Source organism: Hylobates moloch, unplaced genomic scaffold (assembly GCF_009828535.3).
Source record: "Hylobates moloch isolate HMO894 unplaced genomic scaffold, HMol_V3 SCAFFOLD_9, whole genome shotgun sequence".
Lineage (NCBI taxonomy): Eukaryota > Metazoa > Chordata > Mammalia > Primates > Hylobatidae > Hylobates > Hylobates moloch.
This window is the reverse complement of record NW_026652284.1, coordinates 87,229,330-87,251,549: the sequence shown is the minus strand read 5'-3', so window position 1 is coordinate 87,251,549 and position 22,220 is coordinate 87,229,330. Positions and strand designations below refer to the sequence as shown.

The window sequence follows — 22,220 nt, the reverse complement described above, 5'->3', positions numbered from 1 at the left end:
TATAAGTCATAAGCCTCAAATACAATGAATTCACTGGAAAAATCAGTTGGGAATGTTTTTCACACATGCTACACATTAAAATCACATAAGAGCTTTTTTAAAATACTTGTATTTGGATCCTACTCAGAAATTATGATTTAATTGTTTGGGGCAGGTAGATAGGTGGTTATATATTAGTACTTTTAAAGCAATATTTCTCAGCCCCTATTTTGTATAAGAATTACTTGGTAGACTTTTAAGCCATGTAATGCCAAGCCCAACCCCAGAACCATTGGTTAGACTTTGGGGGTAGCACCTAGCCATAGTAGTTTTTAAAAGTTCACATGTATTTCTAACTGGCAACACATGTTAAAAACTTCTGGTAGAATTTTTTTTCTACAAAATGAATGAGCAATCACAAACTTGCCCACAGTAGGAGATCCTATCAATAGACGAACTTTCTGGCATTAAGCTGATAGAGCATACTGTGTTCTGCAGGTCTGTCAACTTGAAGCTGCACTGCGATCAGCAATACCAAATATAGTGGGGTTTTCATATCTGTACAACTGGACAAATTACAAGCCCATAAGATTTTCAAAACTTAGTGCTAACACATTTCTTAAATATCACCATTTAAAAAAGAATGTAGAAGACTGAACATTCCTAAGGAAAGGCCAGCAATTGCTACACATGAAAACCAAATATATGAAAATAATAATTCAAGAGATGAATAAGAAGGAGATTATAAGAGGAATGTAGTTGAAGCATAGTTGAAACGTGCTGACTCAGAGGACATAAGGCTACATGATGGTATGGGTTAAATTCACCTAGCCTCTATTTCCTCATCTGTAAAGGGGGTTCATATCAATTCCATGTAGCTATTGGAGGATTCCATGTCAACATGCAAAACTCTGTGCCCTTGCTACTCCAAGTGTGGTCCTAGGACAAACAGGATCACATGGAGTCTTGTTAAAAATGCAGAAACTCTGGCCTCACCAGAAACACCCTGAATCAGAATTCATATTTAATGAGATCCTTCAGATGGCATGTAAACACATGCAAGTTTTAGAAACTGACCTCTGTACATCATCATTGATGCTTCTACTGTTGAAGTCAAATATAGTATCTCCAATTTCTAAATTTAAAACATTTTATATGGGAAGCAAGAATTGCAGTGTGAGGCATACACACAGTCCAGGTGGTCTTTGGTATGTCCAAAGAACAAAGAGAAGGTCGGAGTTCCTATAAAAAGGAGAAATGTTACATATTGTTTTGCAAGAAAGTTCATTGCCACCAGTAAAGTTTCAGGGAGCTAACAAGCTCCAACTGAAAGCTATTAGATAAAACTGGTTTCAGATTACAACAGGCAGTTTCAGCAGCCAGGCTTACACAGAATTCCATTCTTGGAGCAATGTTATATGCCCTGAGTGCTTTCCCCCGCCGGCCTCTGGAGTCTGTTTTAGATGGGTATGACAGAAATGACTCAATTTGTATGATCAATTTTCACATTACTAAAGAAGCCATTTGGGGATGCCTTTAACATCAAATCCTCTGACACAGATTCAAACACAAAAACAAAATACACGTACATAGAACTTGCCAGTCACACAGATTTTTCTGAAGCAGCGAGCATCCATGAAGCGTTGAGTTATCTGCAAACGTGTGCTATAACCTTGCGCTACAACCTTGCAACTTAATAGGGGGAATTTAGTTGCCCCGATAGTCAATCATTGGAATTCCTGTTCTGAGCCAGCTTTGAGGCTCCTGCCCATGTGACCATGACATCTCAGTGGAGAGGGCAGCTTATGTTCAACTGTTTTACATTCAGTTGCCTGAGAAGACACCTGTCTCTTGTATTCCGGACAAACACACAAGATCCAGAAATCATTTCTAAGGTTAATTGGAGAATGAGCCCAGGAAATGGGGCTGAATTATATCAATTTTAAAAGACAGGAACTTGTTCAGAAAAACAACAGATAGAGGATCATGAAGTTTTACAGAAAAAAAGAAGTTATAATTTTTAACCCTTAACTACATCTCATTTCTTTCTTTTCTCAGGAACCATGCTTCCAGCAGTGAACTGCAGTGGCTAAGCTATATTTTGGTAGGTAAAATGTCTTTTGAGAGTAGAACAGAAGTTGCCTGGATCTGATGGAAGCTGTTTATGTTTATATTTGATATAAAAGATGAAATACACTACATTACATTGTTATGTGACCATCCACGGTTTCTTTAAGAAACTGTCTCTCTCTCTCTCTGTCTCTCAAATCACATACAAATGCAACATGTGTCAAAGGATAAACAAGTTGCTACTTTGTGTTAAAATATCTATATGGAATGGTCATACGACCATTCTCACAAGCCCTAACAAAAAGTGGGCATGACAAGAAAAAAAGAAAAGTTTTTTTTAAATATAGTAATTTAGCATATCATTGGAGAATAAATGTCCATGTGAACATTCTCAAGAAATACTTTAAACATTTGGTCTGCCCCAGACAAAATGATAAGCTCTTGTTAATGCCTGTCTGATGATGCATCTGGATGGGAATTTTCAATCTGCTTTGCTTGTAGGCAAACTTTCCTCTATTTGACCAGTCCATGAAAAATGGAAATACAATTACTCACAGAATGAGGGAAACAGAAACTCATTCTCAGCAGGTTTTCCCTTCAAATAAAGATAGTTTCAATATCTATAAAGATTGGAAGTTTAGGAACAAAATAGAAAAGCACAAAGACTGAAGAATAAGCTTTTATCTAGGGTGTTTTATTTAGATCTCTAAGAATTTTTCAATTTTAACCCTTTCTCACAAGTAACTAATGGTAATATCTTTATGAGCTAGCATTTAAATATTTTGCTCACAGGTTGATATTAAGTATATTCTCCAACTGCTCAATGCAATGTTTTGTTTTGTCATTGAATCTAGTCTCTTAATTACTGTTCAAAATCTACCATGTACTTAACTGATTTTGGTTTTTTACTGCTTCTTTTCTCAGGAACTTATATGATACATTCTGCCTTTTGATTATAGACTTTTCCATTTCTCTTTGTACTACAGTCAATTTCAGTTTAGAATTGTTCTTTCTTCCAAGTAAATCAAAGATTTTTTCATTATGGGGTGACTCTATGAAAGAATAAAGTAATCTTACCTTTTAAAAAATTGCCTTTGAAATTATTTTAACCTTAAGGTCTACTTCACCTATTAATTCAGCTTCATTCACTTTCTTTTGGTTAAAATATAATCATATTTTTCCATTTCTTTTTCTTTCAAAATTTTACTGTTATTTTAGCCAAATCCCTTATAAATATCACAAAATTGAATTTTAAATTATATGCTTACAATTATTGTATTTTAACTTGGGGGTATATTCCATTTATCTTTATTTTGGTTGCTGTAAGTTTTGACTTTTTTCTGCCCTGTTTGCACTTTCTCATTGTCTCAATTTTCCTTTTTTTTTTCCTCATAGCTTGCCTTCTTTTGATAGGGATATCTTGTTTTCTTATTCTGAATCTATTTATCCCCTCTATTAGTTTGTGAATTAGGCTAATTCTTTTAGCGCTAATTCTTTTAATTATTTCATGCATAACTCAATCTAGACCAAGAGTCATGTTAATAAAGATCCTTATTCTCCTCCAAAGCCATATAAGGGTCTTAGAACACTTTAATTCTGAAAGTCCCTACTAGATCATATGCTATTGTTTTACAGTTTCTTTGTTCTATCTTGTTATATTCATTCCACCAGTCCAGATTGAATGATATATATTCAGCTATATTTCACTATTCTTTTCTTTTAAGCTGTGAGTTCTACATTTTCTACCTGTCTATGTGATCCAGAAAACTTCAATCATACTCACCAATTTTTTTCACAACAAATGTTTATTTCGACCTGTATCATACAATTACTTATAACTGATTTACCAATTCTCACCTCTTAGAGCTTACCTATAAGTTTTCTTCTGCTTTAAGTATATTCTGTTGAATATACTCTAGTGTGGATTTATTGGCGATAAGTGCTCTCAGTTATTGTTGTCTGGAAGTGTCTTTATTTTACCATTACTCTTTTTATTATTATTATACTTTAAGTTCTAGGGTACATGTGCACATTATGCAGGTTTGTTACATAGGTATACATGTGCCATGTTGGTTTGCTGCGCCATAAACTCATCATTTTCATTAGGTATTTCTCCTAGTGCTATCCCTTCCCCAGCCCCCCACCCCGCAACCGACCCTGGTGTGTGATGTTCCCCGCCCTGGGTCCATGTGTTCTCACTGTTCAACTCCCACTTATGAATGAGAACATGCAGTGTTTGGTTTTCCGTCCTTGTGATACTTTGCTGAGAATGATGGTTTCTAACATCATCCATGTCCCTGCAAAGGACATGAACTCATCCTTTTTTATGGCTGCATAGTATTCCATGGTGTATATTTGCCACATTTTCATAATCCAGTCTATCATTGATGGACATTTGGGTTGGTTCCAAGTCTTTGCTATTTATTTTACCAACAGTCTTAAATGATATTTTCACCAGATGTACAATTTTAGGCTGACAGTTATTTTCTTCAGCATTTTGAAGACATTTATTTATCTTTGGCTAGGGCTTTAAAGAATTCAATCAATCATTGATCAAATTGTCACATCTTTGCGGTAATCATTTTTTTGTGTTTGCTGTTAACATCTTGTTTTTGCCTTTAGCATTCTACAGTCCACTCTGACTCATCTAAATTAGGATTTCTTTTTATTTATCCTCCTGAAAATTGTATTTTATTCTTGTATTTCTTCAAAGGATTGGTATCTTTCTAAAATTCTAGAAAATTCTTAGTATTTACCCTCTCAATTATTGCTCCTTCCTCAGTCTCTGATTTCTTTTAGACTTCTAATTAAATATATTTTAGAATATTACCTTCTCAGTATTCCTTTTTCTCTTACTCTTTTTCATTTTCTCTCTCTCTATGTAGTCAAAAATATTCAATCATATGCTTACAAATTTCTCACAGGATTCGAAGTGGTTATGCTTGATATATTTTTGGAACAGATCACATGAATCCAGACAGTAAATCTGCATGAGGATTAAGTTGTGGTACAAAAAATCAGGGGAGATATTTTCTTCTCCCAATCTATGTCAGAGTTATGCCCTCTCTGTGTGGCAGGGTCATTACTCATCCTCCATTACATTAAAGTGTGGGTCTTTGACATTCCAGCTTCAGCAGCTTTCACCATTAATATCTTATTTTTGCCTTTGGCATTCTACAGTTCACTCTGACTCATCTAAATTATAATTTCTCTTTGTTTATTCTGCTTAATTTTGTATTTTATTCTTGCATTTCTTTAGTCAACGGATTGATATCCTTCCAGAATTCTGGAAAATTACTAGCATTTAGCCTCTCACATATTGCTATTAGATTATTCACATTGAGAAGGTCCTAGACTTTATTCCTGTACATCAAGACCTAAGGAACTTTGGAAATTGGGATTCAATTCTCTTCTCCCTTCCTTCCTCTTTTTAATTTTAAAAATATATTGACTTCTTTCCTTCATCAAAAAGCCATTCAAAAGTCCTGAACTTGGTGGTGTCCTAGAGAGGCAGACTCCTAAGTGGGTGGGGTGGATTAGCCGCCACAGAGTGAGAACATTGGCCACACACAGGGAGACTGAGCCAATGGGAACCAATTTTCTTATTAGACTAGGGGGAACAACTATAAAAAGGAGAAAGCTAGAATAAATCTTTTGTTGTTGGACTAGAATTGGCTTTAGCAAATATCTAAGTAAATGAATAAATGTATGTTTTGTGAATGTGTGTGTGTGTACACATATATACATGCATGTATTTCCTAATCTGTCCACTGAGAGCATGGGAGGAATGACACCCCAGTAGCACCATGCACAGCTCCTACCCAGATACTGCTTTCTGAATACTTTCTCCGCCAAATGGAACTAAGAGTCCTTAGAATAACGGGTTAATCAAGGGCTTGTACACAGGAAAGGCAAGATAGTAGAGACATATACAAATAATTGGGACATGGCCAAAGAACTCAAAAGGCAACTTGAAGGAATTCCCATTGGCCAAATCAGGGAAAATAAAAGCATCAAAACAAATAGTGGTAGTAATGTATTATATCCCACCCAATAAAATAGGAGCTCAGAAGCCCACACTAATATAAATTAATAAATAAGTATAGAAAAAAGAAACTTCTCACTTAATAGATACCAATTAACCAATGTTGAAAAAATGATAGTATTATTTTTAAAAATCACCATTTGATAACCATTCTAGTAGTCATTAATTCAAGTAAGAAACATTAATGCTAAAATTAGTTGATGAAAGTTATTTAAGAAACAGGATTTTGCATAGTGTTTAAGTATCTCACCATAAAATAATTATTAAAAAGGGAGGGGTGTTTGGGAATAACTCTACAATGGAGAAACCTGGCAAGTATCACCTTTTTAAAGTGATCATGTGTAACTCAACCAATAATGGGACAAATAGACATGCACTATCCAATAGGATTCAGTGATATTCAGATGAAAAAATATAACCTGGCTGTAAAAGCATGTATTGCCTTCATAATGAGATAAAAAATAAAGCTAAAAACAAATTTTTAAAAAATACATAACCTGAGACGGATAAGGCAATACAAGAGTAGCTCAAATTGAGAAACATTCTACAAAATGACTAGCCTGGAGTCTGCAAAACTATTAATGTCATGAAAGTTAAGGACTGAGGTGTTACAGATTGAAAGAGAGAGACATACAACTAGTATAAGGCCTAGTACAGGATGGATCCTTTCCTATTTAACAAAAACAAACAAACAAAAAAACGTTATTGGGATGCTTAGCCAAATTTAAATGGGGTCTCTGGAAAAAGGATATTTAGGGATTCTTTGTGATATTTTTAAATCTTTTCTTTAGTTTCAAACTATGTCAAAATAAAATAATAACAAATCAAACAAACTGAAGCTCAGGGTCACTTACGGTAGAGCAGATATCCTCAGGGCACTTCCTCACCTCCCAGTATTCCTGCTTTCACTTTGCTTATAACCTTTGTGGATTTATTTTGTCAGCTCAGTGATACGTCCTAAAGATTTTTTTATTATATTTTACCCAGAATTTGCCATTGTTTTAAGTGGAAGAAATATTCAGAGTATCTCATCTACAATACTGCTAGAAGCTGTAGTCTTATATCTATTTTAATCTTTTTTGTTCCATTTTTCTCTGCTGTTAAGATTATCGATAATGTGTGTGTGGTATCTCCTTTGCCTTTCTAGCACATTCTCCGTTTCCTTTGTTTTTCTATGTTCTTTTTATTCACTTTGTTCAATTTCTTCAGATGTCTTTCATACCTCCATTTTTAGCAGTATCCAATTTTCAGTTTTATTTTCGTCAATTCTTTTATGTTTTTAATTTGTGATACACTTTTATTTGTTTCTCACATTTCTTTCCTGAGTTCTGCCAACTTACTATTTTTATTACCTTCTCTTATCCTATCTCTATTTTGAGCATTTAGGTCTTATCTCTATTTTAAGCATTTATTTCAGGGTAGTCGCTACTAAAATAACCTTATAAAGATTTTCTATCCTAATTTGACCTGCTTCATGGTTAAAAAAAAAAAAAAAACTAATATGTACCAATTTTCAATCCTTTGTCACATTTTTGTCCAGATATTTTATACAATTTTAAGAGTCCCATCCTAATTACATTTATTACTAGCCTTTAAAAGGGGCTATTATTTTGTGCCACCTATATTACTGAAAGATGGTCAATAAAGAGCTTCAATTTCAGTAAGTTGTGTCTGTACACTTACGTCCCCACCAGCTTTCTGCAAAACGAGCAAGTTTCCACTCCAGGAGAACAGGAATGTTTTCTGGTTACAGTGACGCCCCTAATTCACAAGCCAGTATGTAGTAATTTAGTCTACTTCTCTTTAGCTGACAATGATCTACAGCTGCAAAACTAATTACAATCAGCAGCATAGTGATATGGCAAAAGAAAGCAAGTAGGTAGTAAAGATGGCGTATCACTGCATTTGCCTCTTCTCCCTGTCCCCAAACAGTCTGCAGTGTCACACGGGGATGTGCATATAGCATATTAGACACACACAAACCTCTAGATCATACTAGAAGTGTTGCCCATAGGTGAGATGAGGTCAGAGGAGTAGGCAGTGGTCGGCCCTCAGAGAGGAAGTGGGGAGTCCAATTTGAATGGTATTCTCCTAATCTAAAAAAGAAATTGGACTTAGATTAGACGGCAGCAGTGAAAAAGGAGTGAGGTGCATGGATGCACAATTTGGGGGATACAGCCATCAAGACTTGCTGATGGATGAGATATGCAGGGAGAACAAAAAAGAGGACTTAAAGATGCTTTGTAGTATTTTTCTAAACAAAGAGGGAAATGAGAGATTATGGGTAAAAATAGGAGGAACCTTTTTAGAAGGAAGGTTAATACTAAGGTTTGGAAATAAATAAAAAAAATCAGTGAAGACACATCAGTCTCTGCCCTCAAGGAGCATATATAACTCAGAAGGAGAACACAGAGAAGGAGGAAATGTCAATAAAATGTGATAAGTGTGATCATTAGGAGAATGTAAAGCACTGTTGAAGTACGTAGAAAGGGCAACTAAACCATTCTTTCTAAGTTGGAGTGGACTATCTGGAGGAAGTTACTATCACTTGAGTGAAGATCAGTGATGAGAAAGAGCTAATGCTTTCAGGAAGGCTCAGGATGGCTGAGACAAAAAGTAAGGCAGGAGATAATGAGAGGAGGGCTGAAGGGGTAGAGGCAAACAGACAGTGAGCAAACATTTAAACCATAATCAGAGTTTGGTAATTATCCTGAGGGGAACAGGACATCAGGGCAAGTGACATGCAAGCAGGGAACATATGTACTTCCCTTCTGCTCTCATTTCATTGGCCAGAACTGCTCACTGGCCTCACACTGCTGCATGGGCAGGAGAATGAGGTCTCCTGCAGATCCAGAGAAGAAAAGAAGGAATAACTGAGCACTAGCAACCTCTACCACAGAAGGAGATCAATTACTATGTAGATTGTATGTTAAATACCAGGTGTCCAAACCATTCTTCTTCAGTGGAAAAACCACAGGGACAAGAGTTTTTTTAAATGATCTATTAAAATAAAGTTCCAGTCTATGTGTATATTTTTCTAGTGCTATGATATATGGATAAAGATATATACACTGTCACCAAATCTGCAAGCTAAATTTGGGACAATTGATTTTTAATATGAGCTCTGCACCAAATGCCTGAACTGCTGAAATGGGACCAGGGAGAGCCCAGTATGGCTAATTGGAAGAGATTTGCCAAATATATTAAGATACCATTGACAGAGAAAACAGCAGTTTCAAATCTGATCTCCAAACAGAAAGCCACATACAGAGAGGCCTCAGATTGCTGTGAAATGATCAGACTGTTTCTCCCTGTGACTGTCTGTGTGGTCAGGGGAGAACAGATCAGTGGCTGCTTTTTAATGATGGTTTTGATTCCCCTGAATACCTCTGTAAAAACTAGCTAATTTTTGATATTACAGGGAAAGTCCAGTCTATTGCTGATATGAATCTCTGCTTAAGCTGTTTGACATTGCTTGAACTACATCACCTTTGCCTGCCACTTAGGTAAGCTCTTTTTGAGCTCTAAAATTGTTTTACTTCTTCTACTCCTTTATTCTGCTACATCTGGAGCATTTATATACGGCAGTGCTCTCACCATGAAAATAATAGCAGGCACATATTCAGCTGTCTTGTGAAGCAAGTTAGAGTAACTGTTCCTTCCACTTAGGTCCTGGGGCTGCAAAAGCTCTGGCTACTTTCAGCTGGACTCTTGCTGAAAGTTCAAAATATCACTCTCTTGTACGATCCGATTCTGAAAAACCGAATTCGCTTGAACTTCTCAAAGAGGTAAACAAATGCTGAGTATTCACTTTCTTGTCAGTAAAATGCACCAGTAGCCTTTCACGGATTAATAAATTATAATGATGAAATTGACATTTCTCCAGCTGTGCAGTGCTTCCTATTTACAACCGGTAATACACTCTACAAAGTTTACTCTTACTCATTACTGTAGGTAATACACTCTACAAAGGCATGTGCTTTGATTTGGATAGAAGCCAAAATAACCCCAGGTTCTACCATCTACTAGCTGTGTGGTCTTGGATAATAAAGTCGAACTTTGTGAGTCTCAGCTTCCTCATCTAGAATATGTCATAATAATATGTATTTTACTATGTTGCTATGAAGATTAATGCTTTAAGGCCTGTAAGTCACATAATACCATGCTTGGCATGTGGTGAAAGTTCAATGAATGCAAGTTCCTACAACCTCATCTTTCAGACCCCTGCGTGCAGTTGTCATTTTTGGATAAACTCCATTTTTTTAGGTCACAAATTTAAAATAACATGTTTTTTTATTTTAAATGTACAAAATAATTATCATAAACAGGAATTTTTATAAAGTTCATTTTAATAAATGAATTTTATTTAAAAAACACAAGTCCTAGTAAGTTCAGACCTTTTTGTTTTTCATGAAGTGTGGACAAGTAAAATCAAATGTTTGTTACATGTTTTATCATCTGCTGGAAACTACAGATGTCCTGGCACATGGTCCAATAACACCCACAGTCATGCCCACAGCCTAAAGGGCTTTAAAAAAAAAACCAATGTTTTAATATGAGCTAATGTTTTAATATGATTCCTAACATATGGAATCACAGCTCATGGTGCTTGTTGGTTCACAAAGCACCCCAACATCCAGCTCTCGGGCTGGGCTTGGTCCACTAATGGTCCCCTCAGGAACCCCTAAACTTCGGCTCTGTGAGTAGTAGAGGCATTAAATGCAGATAATGCATTTTTGCAGATCTCCCTGTAGATATGATCTGTTCCAGAGTTCATATGGTAGAACAGGTACAAAGAAAGAGGGAAAGGATTAAGCAGCATCTGGACATTTGTGCTTAAATAGTAGTTCTGTAAAACACGAGGATAAATACAAAAGACATGGAAAAAGACTACATCAAAAACTATGCAAATTCACCAGGTTGCTAATATTAGGAAAGAAAGGGCAGAAAAGAACCATAAAAGGGAACTCATATTCTGAAATAAGGCTTCAGAGAGCAATAACACTAAAGCAGATGAAGTAACACAGTCCTTGAAACAGTGAGGTTTGGCTAATGAGCGGCTCACTAACTAATGTATGCCTGAGGTCCTTCCTTTCATTCTATTCCTATTCCTTCTGCATGTGTGCAGGGAGAAGGGCAAGAAAAGATCAACTTCCAAAAACAAGCTGAAGGGTAAGAATTCACTTCTGTTCGCATAGTTCCCCCATTATGATTTGCAAAGTTTCCTATCTAGCCTCTCTTGCCAGGTGAGCATAGAAACATGTAAAAGAGTAGTTGGAAAGGAAGGTTAAGTATATAGGAGAAACAGACACACACACAACTTTATCAAGAGATGACTTTTCTCCTAACTTGGTCCCTGGGGGAATGTGTGACTTCAGTAAGTTACAGTGTAGAACTGTGGCTTCTTTTCCTAATCTGTAGCATGACAAGGTTGATAGTTGACCTCTTGGTAAATGACCATACATCCCAGAACAGTCCAGCCTACACCTGTTGTCCTAGAGCTTTTATAGCATCTCCTCTCACTCTCAGACATGTTCTGGTTTGAAATTATATCGCCTGCATATTCATTTCAGTTGTCTTTTTGAGCTCTAAAATTATTTTAATTCTTCTACTCCTTTATTCTGCTACATCTGGAGCATTTATATACAGCAATGCTCTCACCATGAAAATAATAGCAGGCACATAGTCAGCTGTCTTATGAAGCAAGTTAGAGTAACTGTTCCTTCCACTTAGGACCTGGGGCTGCAAAAGCTCTGGCTACTTTCAGCTGGACTCTTGCTGAAAGTTCAAAATATCACTCTCTTGTACGATCCGATTCTGAAAACCCGAATTCGCTTGAACTTCTCAAAGAGGTAAACAAATGCTAAGTATTCACTTTCTTGTCAGTAAAATGTACCAGGAGCCTTTCACGGATTAATAAATTATAATGATGAAATTGACATTTCTCAAGCTGTGCAGTGCTTCCTATTTACAACTGGTTAATACACTCTACAAAGTTCAGGATTTTTAGATGCTAAAAGTCACTGAAAATATACGTATACAATGCCACATTTTGTGGAAGGTTTTTAAAGGATAAGTCAAGCTCAAAAACTACTTTGCCCATAAATATATTTAAATAATTTTAACATCTTCTTTCCCAAATTAAGGACTATCATGATTCGTTACATGTTTTAATATGCCAACAAAATTGTATAATAAAATTTTCTGGCCCGGCGCGGTGGCTTACGCCTGTAATCCCAGCACTTTGGGAGGCCGAGGCAGGCAGATCACGAGGTCAGGAGATCGAGACCATGCTGGCTAACACGGTGAAACCCCGTCTCTACTAAAAATACAGAAAATTAGCCTGGCGTAGCGGCATGCGCCTGTAGTCTCAGCTACTCGGGAGGCTGAGTCAGGAGAATGGCGTGAACCTGGGAGGTGGAGCTTGCGGTGAGCAGAGATCGCGCCACTGCACTCCAGCCTGGGACAGAGCGAGACTCTGCCTCAAAAAAAATTTGTCTCGATTTAAAAAAAAAAAAAAAATCTAAACCTCTAACTTGCCAATTAATTAAAATATACTTTATCTTAGCATAGCCTAAAGCAAACGAATCTATTTCTTGGCCCTCTTATCCACACTTGACGCTCTTCCTTGGAAACCCTGACTCCCTCCCTCTCTTCCTTCTCCTTTTCTCTGGCAGCCATGATTGTTTTCTGGGACTCTCCACCTCCCTCTGTCTGGGCCTCCTCTGATTGCCTTCATCTGTCCTGCACCCTTTGGCGGGAGCTGCTGGAAATTTACAAATGTGATGGCTGCTTTCAGCAAAGCTGAGCTTTAAACGTTAACACAACATGTGTTTGGGGACATCTACAGGCTATCTTCACAGGGAACTCAGATGAATTCTTGGTTTAATTAAGGTCACCTCACCTTCATACCTTGCACTCTCATCCATCCTTCAGCAATTAATCTTCACATGTGTCACCATTCCAAAAGAAGACTCAGACACAAATCTTAAATTTATTTATCATCCACATAAATAATCTGTACTTATTAATTACTTTGACAATAACTTCCTGGAAAGATTGTAAACTCTTCCCTCTACAGATGTATTTCAAAAATATTTAAGTGACTGATTTTATACTTCAAACTGCAGAATATCAATAGTTTGACAAGTTATAGTTCATAAAGATTAAAATACTTTGGAAAGTCAACCAAAAAATGACACATGCATTCAGATAAGATTAAAAAATAGATAAGAAATGAGAGTTTAGTCAATGTTTATAATTGCATATAATGTTTACCAAAAACCTTTTATGAACCAGACCCAGATTTAAGCTTTGAGATGGAGTCCTGCTCTTGTCGCCCAGGCTGGAATGCAATGAATGGCGTGATGTCAGCTCACTACAACCTCCACCTCCCAGGTTCAAGCGATTCTCCTGCCTCAGCCTCCCAAGTAGCTGAGATTACAGGCACCCGCCACTATGCCCGGCTAATTTTTGTATTTTTGATAGAGAAAAGGTTTAGCCAGGTTGGCCAGGCTGGTCTTGAGCTCCTGGCCGCAAGTGATCCACCCACCTTGGCCTCTCAACGTGCTGGGATGACAGGCGTGAGCCACCACACCAGGCCAATTTAAGCACTTTCTGTTGTATAAACTTATATAATCACCATGGCAATACTACGAGTTAATCATTTCACAGATGGGAAAACAAAATCAAACAGAATAGGAATGAATTCCCAAGGTCCTCCCAGTAAGTGGCGGAGATGGGATTTCATCCCAGGGCCAAGTTCATAGTCCTTGCTCTTAAATCATTGTGCCCTTCTACATAGATCAATGATTGTCAACCCCATCAAATCAAATACCCACTTAAAAGTAAATATTGTGTAATTCCTTTTTCACTATTCTAAAATATAATTTATAGAAAATATAATCTGCCTATAACTTTTAAAAAACATAGAACACCCTAGTTATCATATAAAAGAAATAAAAAGAAAGCAATTGGCAATAAAATAATAAATTCAATATGTAAACACTGTGGAAGCAATAATGATCTAAACAGTCAAAACTGCAAGCTGACACAAGTGCATTGCATTTTTAACTCAAATACCACAAGCAGCATTGTCATCAGTGATGAGATTTAACATAATAACAGACAATTCTTGGTAGAGTTCCAAATCAAACAAAGTAAAATCTTTCTCTATGTCACAATAATTGCATTCTAGCAGGAATAGCAAATTGAGTTAATAAACTGCATTTTAAAAAACATGTGTTTATATGTGAAAAGAAAATTTGGTTATTCCTTCAGATGGTTATAAATAAATTATTTGCATATATAAATGTCTGAAGGGACTTCAAAAGTCAGCAGTACAGGCTGGGTGCCGTGACTCACGCCTGTACTCCCAGAACTTTGGGAGGCTGAGGAGGGCAGATCACTTGAGGTCAGGAGTTTGAGATCAGCTTGACCAACATGGTGAGACCCTGTCTCTACTAAAAATACAAAACCCAGCCAGGTGTGGAGGCAGACGCCTGTAATCCCAGCTATTTGGGAGGCTGAGGCAGGAGAATGGCTTGAACTCGGGAGGCAGAGGTTGTAGCGAGCTGAGATCTCGCCACTGCACTCCAGTCTGGGCAATACAGCAAGACGCTGTCAAAAAAAAAAAAAAAGTCAGCAGTACATAGGATGATTATTTATTATGTAGGACTCTCCTGAACATTGTTCAACATCTAGCTTCCTGAGTTTCCTACTCTCTAAATAGCAGTAAGACATTTTAAACATTGAGACAAAAACAAAATACCCGCATAGATTGCTAAAACACTGCTTAGTAGGGGGACCGGCCCTAATAAGCACCATTGCTATACATGAGAGAACAGATGATTGCCTTAGAGCAGAGAAGGCGCCACCTCCAGAAGAGGAAAGTAAAGCACAAGAACAAATAAAGATGGAAAAGTTTTCTTTAGAATCTACAATCTAAGAAAAACTGCACTTGAATTTTAAATGGATCCTGAAAACAGGTCTTCCAGGGTTTTGGTTTTGACATTTTCCTCCCACCTCTCCAGCAAAAGGCATCCCACCTGGCACAACTGAGTGCGTGCCTCTGGGTTTGGTCCTCTTCCAAAAGATCATCTTGGAATGGGCCCACTCTACTCTGAAGTTCATTTGCTCTTTATTCTCTTTCAGTCAAACATCATCACCTTCTCGTCTCTGACCTCTCTTTCCTCATTATTCCATTATTCCTAGCAGATGCTCCCAAGAAAGAGAGAGGAACAGAAATGAACTCCAAGAACATTTTTGTGACAAAGAGACTAGTTGATATAAAAGGGGACTATGACTCTTCTAGAAAGTATTTTATTCATTCATTCAACAAATATTACTAGGCACCTTTGCTATGATAAACACTGGGTTTGGTACATACTCTCCCTCTAAAAGGAAATTACAACCTAGTGGGAAGGCAAATAATAAACAGGCAATTTCAAGAGACTATCATAGGCCGGGCGCGGTGGCTCAAGCCTGTAATCCCAGCACTTTGGGAGGCAGAGGTGGGCGGATCACAAGGTCAGGAGTTTGAGACCAGCAGTGTGCACTTTTGAAAGTTATGATGGACAAAGGAGTTTGATAGGACTAGGCAATTGTCTGAATCGGAGGGGTGAGGATGGGTCACATGAATGTCTCTGGTCCCATCACCTCAGTGGACGATGGTGTCATTAACTGAGGTGGAGACCACAGAAGAAGCAGGTTAGGAATAACAAGAATGCTAAGCGTGGAGTTTGAGGCACAACATCCTGTTACTAACAGCTCTGTTACTAATGCACCTAATTAGTGGCTCAGAAACCAGCTTCTCTATTTAGGGCTATTGACTTTTATAATAATAGAACCAAACGAGGCTTTGGATATAAGCAATCTAATCTCACTTTAAAAATAAACTGGGTACAGACTAGGAGAGAAAGCAACTTAATCCCAAAAGTACAGCTAATTAATTAATACAGAGTAATATGATGAGAAGAAGACACAGAATCAAATCCCTGACCTGCTACTTGTCAGCTATGTGATCTTTCCAAGTTTCTTTCCCTGTCTACCCCTGCTTAGTGTTAAGAAACAAATTAAATCCCAGATGCAAAATGTAGCATGGTGCTTGGCACAGGGCAAGTACTCAAAAATATTTTCCTTGTGTCTCATTCCAGGGAACTTGATTATTAAATTAAGTCTTCTCTAAGTAAAAGGGCAGAAGTACAATATTCCTAAAATTTATTTTTCATCAGTCCTCTACTTGAGCGTTGGAATTAGGCACAGTATGATTTAAATACAGTTTTTGATATCCATTTACTAGATAAACTACTTAAACATCTCAAATTAAATGTCCTTATCTGTAAATATGAAGACATCTACCTTGCAGGTTTCCCAAAGATTACATGAAATAACACATACCTGAAAATATCTAAAATATCATCTGTCACATAGTAGATGCTCCAGAAATCCTTCCAAGGAGGCAGAGATGGTGGAAATTTCAATCCAGCTGTTAAGAGATCAGGATGAGAGGTTGGGTACTCTAAATAGTGACAGTAGATAGAAGATTGAGATCGAGAAGAAAGAGATTGGGAAGACAAGTAGCCCCCCCACACCAAAAAAAAAAAAACCCACAATTTAAAAACCCAAAATGAAAATCATGCACACCCCTGGAAATTAATATTTAAAGTACAGTATATATTTACTGACTCTTTTTCTTTTTTTTTTTTTTTTTTTTTTTTTTTGAGACAGAATCTTGCTCCGTCACCCAGGCTGAAGTGCAGTGATGTGAAAAAGGGAGAAATCTATTAAGTCTTAAGGAGAACCTATACTTAGAGATGAGGGAGAGAAACAAGGGTTAGTCAAACAGAGAAAATAGAACCAAAGATACAGCATAACAGTGTTTAGAGGGAATACAGATTAAGCAAGTAGAAAAAGAGGCACAGAAGAAGATAATAAGAGGTGTGGTGCTAAGAAAAGACTATAAAATATGGAAACCAGTTGTGAAGGATAGGAACATTTAAAAGAGCAGTTTCATTTGACACTACAAGAGGGTGAACTGGTACAAAGTAAAGAAATAAGTCCTTTGGGAGGCTGAGGCGGGCAGATCACAAGGTCAGGAGATCGAGACCATCCTGGCCAACATAGTGAAACCTCGTCTCTACTAAAATACAAAAACTTAGCCAGGCATGGTGCTGTGCGCCTGTAGTCCCAGCTACTCGAGAGGCTGAGGCACAGGAATTGCTTGAACCCGGGAGGCAGAGATTGCAGTGAGCTGAGATCACACCACTGCACTTCAGCCTGGGCGACAGAGCAAGACTCCGTCTCAGAAAAGAGAAGACAAGAGAAGAGAAGAGTCAGTAAATCATACTGTACTTCAAATATTAATTTCCAGGGGTGTGCATGATTTTCATTTTGAGTTTTTTAATTGTGGGTTTTTTTTGGGGGGGGGGTTGTAGGGGGTACTTGTCTTGTAGTCAAAGGATATTGTCTGCACCATTTTTGCTTTGGAAGAGTTGTTGTACATACCAGAATCTCTGAGACACAGCTAAGGTAGTGTTAAGAGGGAAATTTACAGCACTAAATGACCACATCAAAAAGTTAGAAAGGTCTCAAGTTAACAACCTATATCACAACTAAAAAGAACTTGAGAATCAAGAGCAAACAAATCCCAAAGCCACCAGAAGACAAGAAATAACTAAAATCAAGCAGAACTGAAGGAGACTGAGATACAAAAAAAAAAAAAAAATTCAAAAGATCAATGAATCTGGGAGCTGTTTTTTTGAAAAAATTAATAAAATAGACCACTAGCTAGACTAATAAAGAAGAAAGGAGAGAAGTTTCAAATAAACACAATCAGAAACAACAAGAATAAAATACCTAGGAATACAGCTAACTATGGAGGTGAAAGATCTCTACAAGAATGACAAAACACTACTGAAAGAAAGCAGAGAGGACACAAACAAATGGAAAAACATTCCATCCTCATGGATAGGAAGAATCAATATTGTTAAAGTGGCCATATTGCTCAAGCAGTTTATAGATTCAATGCTATCCCTATTAAACTACCACTGACATTCTTCACAGAACTAGAGGAAACCATTTTAAAATTCATATGCAATCAAAAAAGAGGCTGAATAGCTAAGACAATCCTAAGCAAAAAGAACAAAGCTGGAGGCATCATGCTAACCAACTTCAAACTAGACTACAGTGTTACAGTAACCAAAACAGCATGGCACTGGTACAAAAACAGACACATTGACCAATGGAAGAGAATAGAGAACCCAAAAACAAGACCACACCTACAATTATCTGATCTTTGACAAACCTGACAAAAACAAGCAATGGGGAAAGGATTCCCTATTCAATAAATGTTGCCGAGATAACTGGCTATAGCCATATGCAGAAGATTGAAACTGGATCCCTTCCTTACACCATATACAAAAATTAAATCAAGATAGATTAAAGATTTAAACGTAAAACCCAAATTTATAAAAAAAAAACCTAGAAGACAACCTAGGCAATACCATTCAGGACATGTTAACGTGGCCATTATCGTTTTGAATGTCTTTGTTCCTGACAATTCCTTGCCATTTCTTTTATTCTTAATATTTTTTGTTATTTCCCTTTAGCTGTGTCCCTTACAGTATATATTTGACTTTGGTGGGGTTTTTTTGTTTGTTTGTTTTGACACAGAGTCTTGCTCTGTCACTCAGGCCGGAGTGCAGTGGCACGATGATCTCTACTCACTGCAACCTCCACCTCCTGGTTTCAAGCAACTCTCCTGCCTCAGCCTCCCAAGTAGCTGAGATTACAGGCACGTGCCACCATGCCCAGATAATTTTTGTATTTTTAGTAGAGACAGGGTTTCACCATGTTGGCCAGGCTGGTCTCGAACTTCTGACCTCAAATGATCTTCCCAACCTCAAAATGATCCTGCCTGAGCCTCCGGAATATCTGGGATTACAGGTATGAGCCACCACACCTGGCCTCCTTCTCTTTTTTATATAAAAATAGATTCCATTTATATTTAAGTTACAGACAAGTTTGTTGCTATTTATGTGTATGTCTTTTAATACAGCTCTTGTTTATACTTTTCTATCACCTTGTTTCTATCTTTTTCTTTGTGTATCTGCTACATTTCTCTGCTTTTATTAAAAGTTATCTAAAGTGTCTTCCAAATGTGTTTGAAATCATATTCTTCAATTGTCAATATCAAGAGTGTAACATCCCTCCCTCATAAATAAGAAATTAGCATGTTTTTGTTTCCCTTAATTCTCTTCTGCCTACTTGGAATTTTTATAAATAAAAATTTATATAACATGTTTTTCTTTTATTTATAAAATATGGCTTTTTTAGGCATATATTTTATATATTTTCTTTGGACATGTTTTTATGTTTGAACTATTTTTGTATTTGTTTACAGCAAGAACTTAGGCTTGCATCTATATGTTACTGTTTTCAGTATTTAATATCCATCTTTTTATGATCTTATTTCTTTTTTTAGTTTATTACGTCTTATTCCAAAGTATATTTAATTTTTTTAAAGTAGATGGGTGGTATATTTGAATTTTTTACTTCATGAGACTTCCTTTTTTATATTTCATATACTTACATTTTCACATTTCACATATATCTTGGATAAAGAACGAAAAACTGGGTCACAAATTTTTCCCAAGAATGGATAATGGGTTGTGCCTTTAGAGTCTAATGCTAATGTTTTCTTTTTTTTATTTATTTATTTTTTGATAGAGACAGAATCTCACTATGTAGGCCAGGCTGGTCCTGAACTCCTGGCCTCCAGCAATCTTCCCATCTCAGCCTCCAAAAGTGTTGGGATTACAGGCATGAGCCACCACACCTGGCCTAACTCTAATGTAAAGAAGTGTGGGCCGGGCACAGTGGCTCACACCTGTACTCCCAGCACTTTGGGAGGCCAAGGTGGGTGGATCACTTGATATCAGGAGTTTGAGACCAGCCTGGCCAACATGGAGAAACTCCATCTCTACTAAAAATACAAAAAATTAGCAGAGTGTGGTGGTGGATGCCTGTAATCCCAGCTACTTGGGAGGCTGTGGCAGGAGAATCGCTTGAACCCGGGAGGCAGAGGTTGCAGTGAGCCCAGGTTGCACCATTGCACTCCAGCCTAGGCAACAAGAGTGAAACTCCATCTCAAAAATAAATAAATAAATAAAAGTGTAAGACCAGTTTCATTTCCGTTCATTTGTAACTAGTCTGGTTTGCTTCTGTGGTGTTGTTTTTTTCTGCCTGGGTATTTAAAGAGAATGCTCTCTCTGAAATTTAGCAATTCATCAGGGTATGACTAAGGGTTGTTTTAATCAATTTCACTGGTTATTTGATGAGCCTATTTTATCTGTAAATGGTGTTTCTTAGGTCAGTAAAGCTTTATGTTCTCATGTATTTTATTTTATTTATTTATTTTGAGATGGAGTCTCACTCTGTCTCCTAGGCTGGAATGCAGTGGCACGATCTTGGCTTACTGCAACCTCTGCCTTCCAGGTTTAAGTGATTCGATTCTGAGGTTATTTTTAATATTTATTATGTCCTTCATTGCTTCTATTGAAACTATAAGTCATGCTATGTCATTTATGGTTTTGTATATGATTTTTATTATTTTTACCTCCACAAAAGCCACTCCTTTTTTTATATTTTCTTGTCTTATATGTATATGCTAGGCATCTTCTTATAGAAGTTTTCTGTGTTTTACACAGAAAAGCTTATAAACTTTGCTTTAGTATTTTTTAGAATTTTCCTCTACAATTTGAAAAAAAAAGTTCTCATTCTTTAGACTGTACAATCTTTCTTAAGTACAGGATTTATTTTATCTGATTTCTTATCTTTAAATGAGGAGCACTCTATTCAGATCAACTCTTTGAAAAAAAAAAACAACAGCATGAGAACATTCTCCTTGAGATTCTGAACTTGGCATTCAAGTCGACGTCCACAGCCTTTAAAGAAATTCTTGATGTCTAATACTCTTTCAGTGTTAATGTTAATTGTGGTAACTGGAGCATGTCAGAGCATTCCAAAGCCAATGAAGCCTATAAAATGTTCCTCCCACCCCAAGCCCAAGAGGAGTTCACCAGCAGAAGGCATCTTGATACACCAGAGAATAATGGTTCTGCCCACGGATTCTGGGGTCCAACTGCCCAGGCTCAAATCCTGGCTCAACCCCTCTTAGGAGTATTGTTACCTAAATGCCTGCTTTGGAGAAGGCCCTCTGGGGCTGTGGTGAAAGAAGTATTTCATAAGTTTTAATGGTCTCATCTCTACAAGAGGGATAATGATAGTTTTTTCCTCGTAGGGCTGTGAGCATAAAATAAATTTATCTATGAGTATAAAATAAATAAATCTGCAAGAATGCCTGGCACGTAGTTATGTTATACAGCATGGTGGCTGTTTTTAGGAAACTTTAGCTTTGAAAGAGATTGTGAGATTGGCAGCCTTAGTATTTGTACAGATCTATGCCCTGTCAAATAGGAACTGAAACAACTAGAGCAATAAATACCACCTGGTGCGCAGATGATCCACTCTATACTGAGGACACTGCCTCCACAGCGCTGTTTCGTCTTTGGCTGTGTGCTACCCGTGACGTCATGTTCTAACAATTCTGTAAATCCCAGGGTGTATATTCGCACCCATTAAAATCCTCCCATGGAAAATGGGTCAATAATGATGTAAGTATCCTTACTATCTGGCTGGCAGTGAGCAACAATGAAATGAAAAGACAGCTGTGTGTTTGGAATTTGAGACCTCTGGAAGGATAGAGAACTGCACCGAAAAGGCAAATGAAATGGAAGATGGAGAGACACAGGGCTGTGGGCCGAGCAACAGAACAGACTTGAAGTGAACTGATTGTTCCAGAGAAACAGACCTATGATGTTTCAAAGGACTCAGTAAAGAGAACACAGGTTGCAAAAGAATAAAAATGCTAAGGAGTCAACCGTCCCATGAAGGACATTAAAGGACAGGGCAGAGGCGCTGCCTCACTCCACATTCACACAGAGAGCATCTACTGTGTGCGGAACACCACAGAGGCCCAAAGTATCACCAGATATAATCGATCGCTTGTATGGTGGGGCACACCTGTAATCCCAGCTATTTGGTAGGCTGAGGCAGGAGGATCTCT

At 37.3% G+C, this 22,220-nt stretch overlaps 1 long non-coding RNA gene across 1 annotated transcript in view; it reads left to right on the top strand.

The window, feature by feature from the left end:
- Positions 1 to 9,602, top strand: part of LOC131384230 (uncharacterized) — a 194,203-nt gene extending 184,601 nt beyond the window's left edge. The window contains exons 4-5 of the long non-coding RNA XR_009214886.1: positions 2,038 to 2,083; positions 9,516 to 9,602. This is a non-coding gene — a long non-coding RNA (uncharacterized LOC131384230). The remainder of the gene's footprint in view (positions 1 to 2,037; positions 2,084 to 9,515) is intronic.
- Positions 9,603 to 22,220: the final 12,618 nt, after the last annotated feature.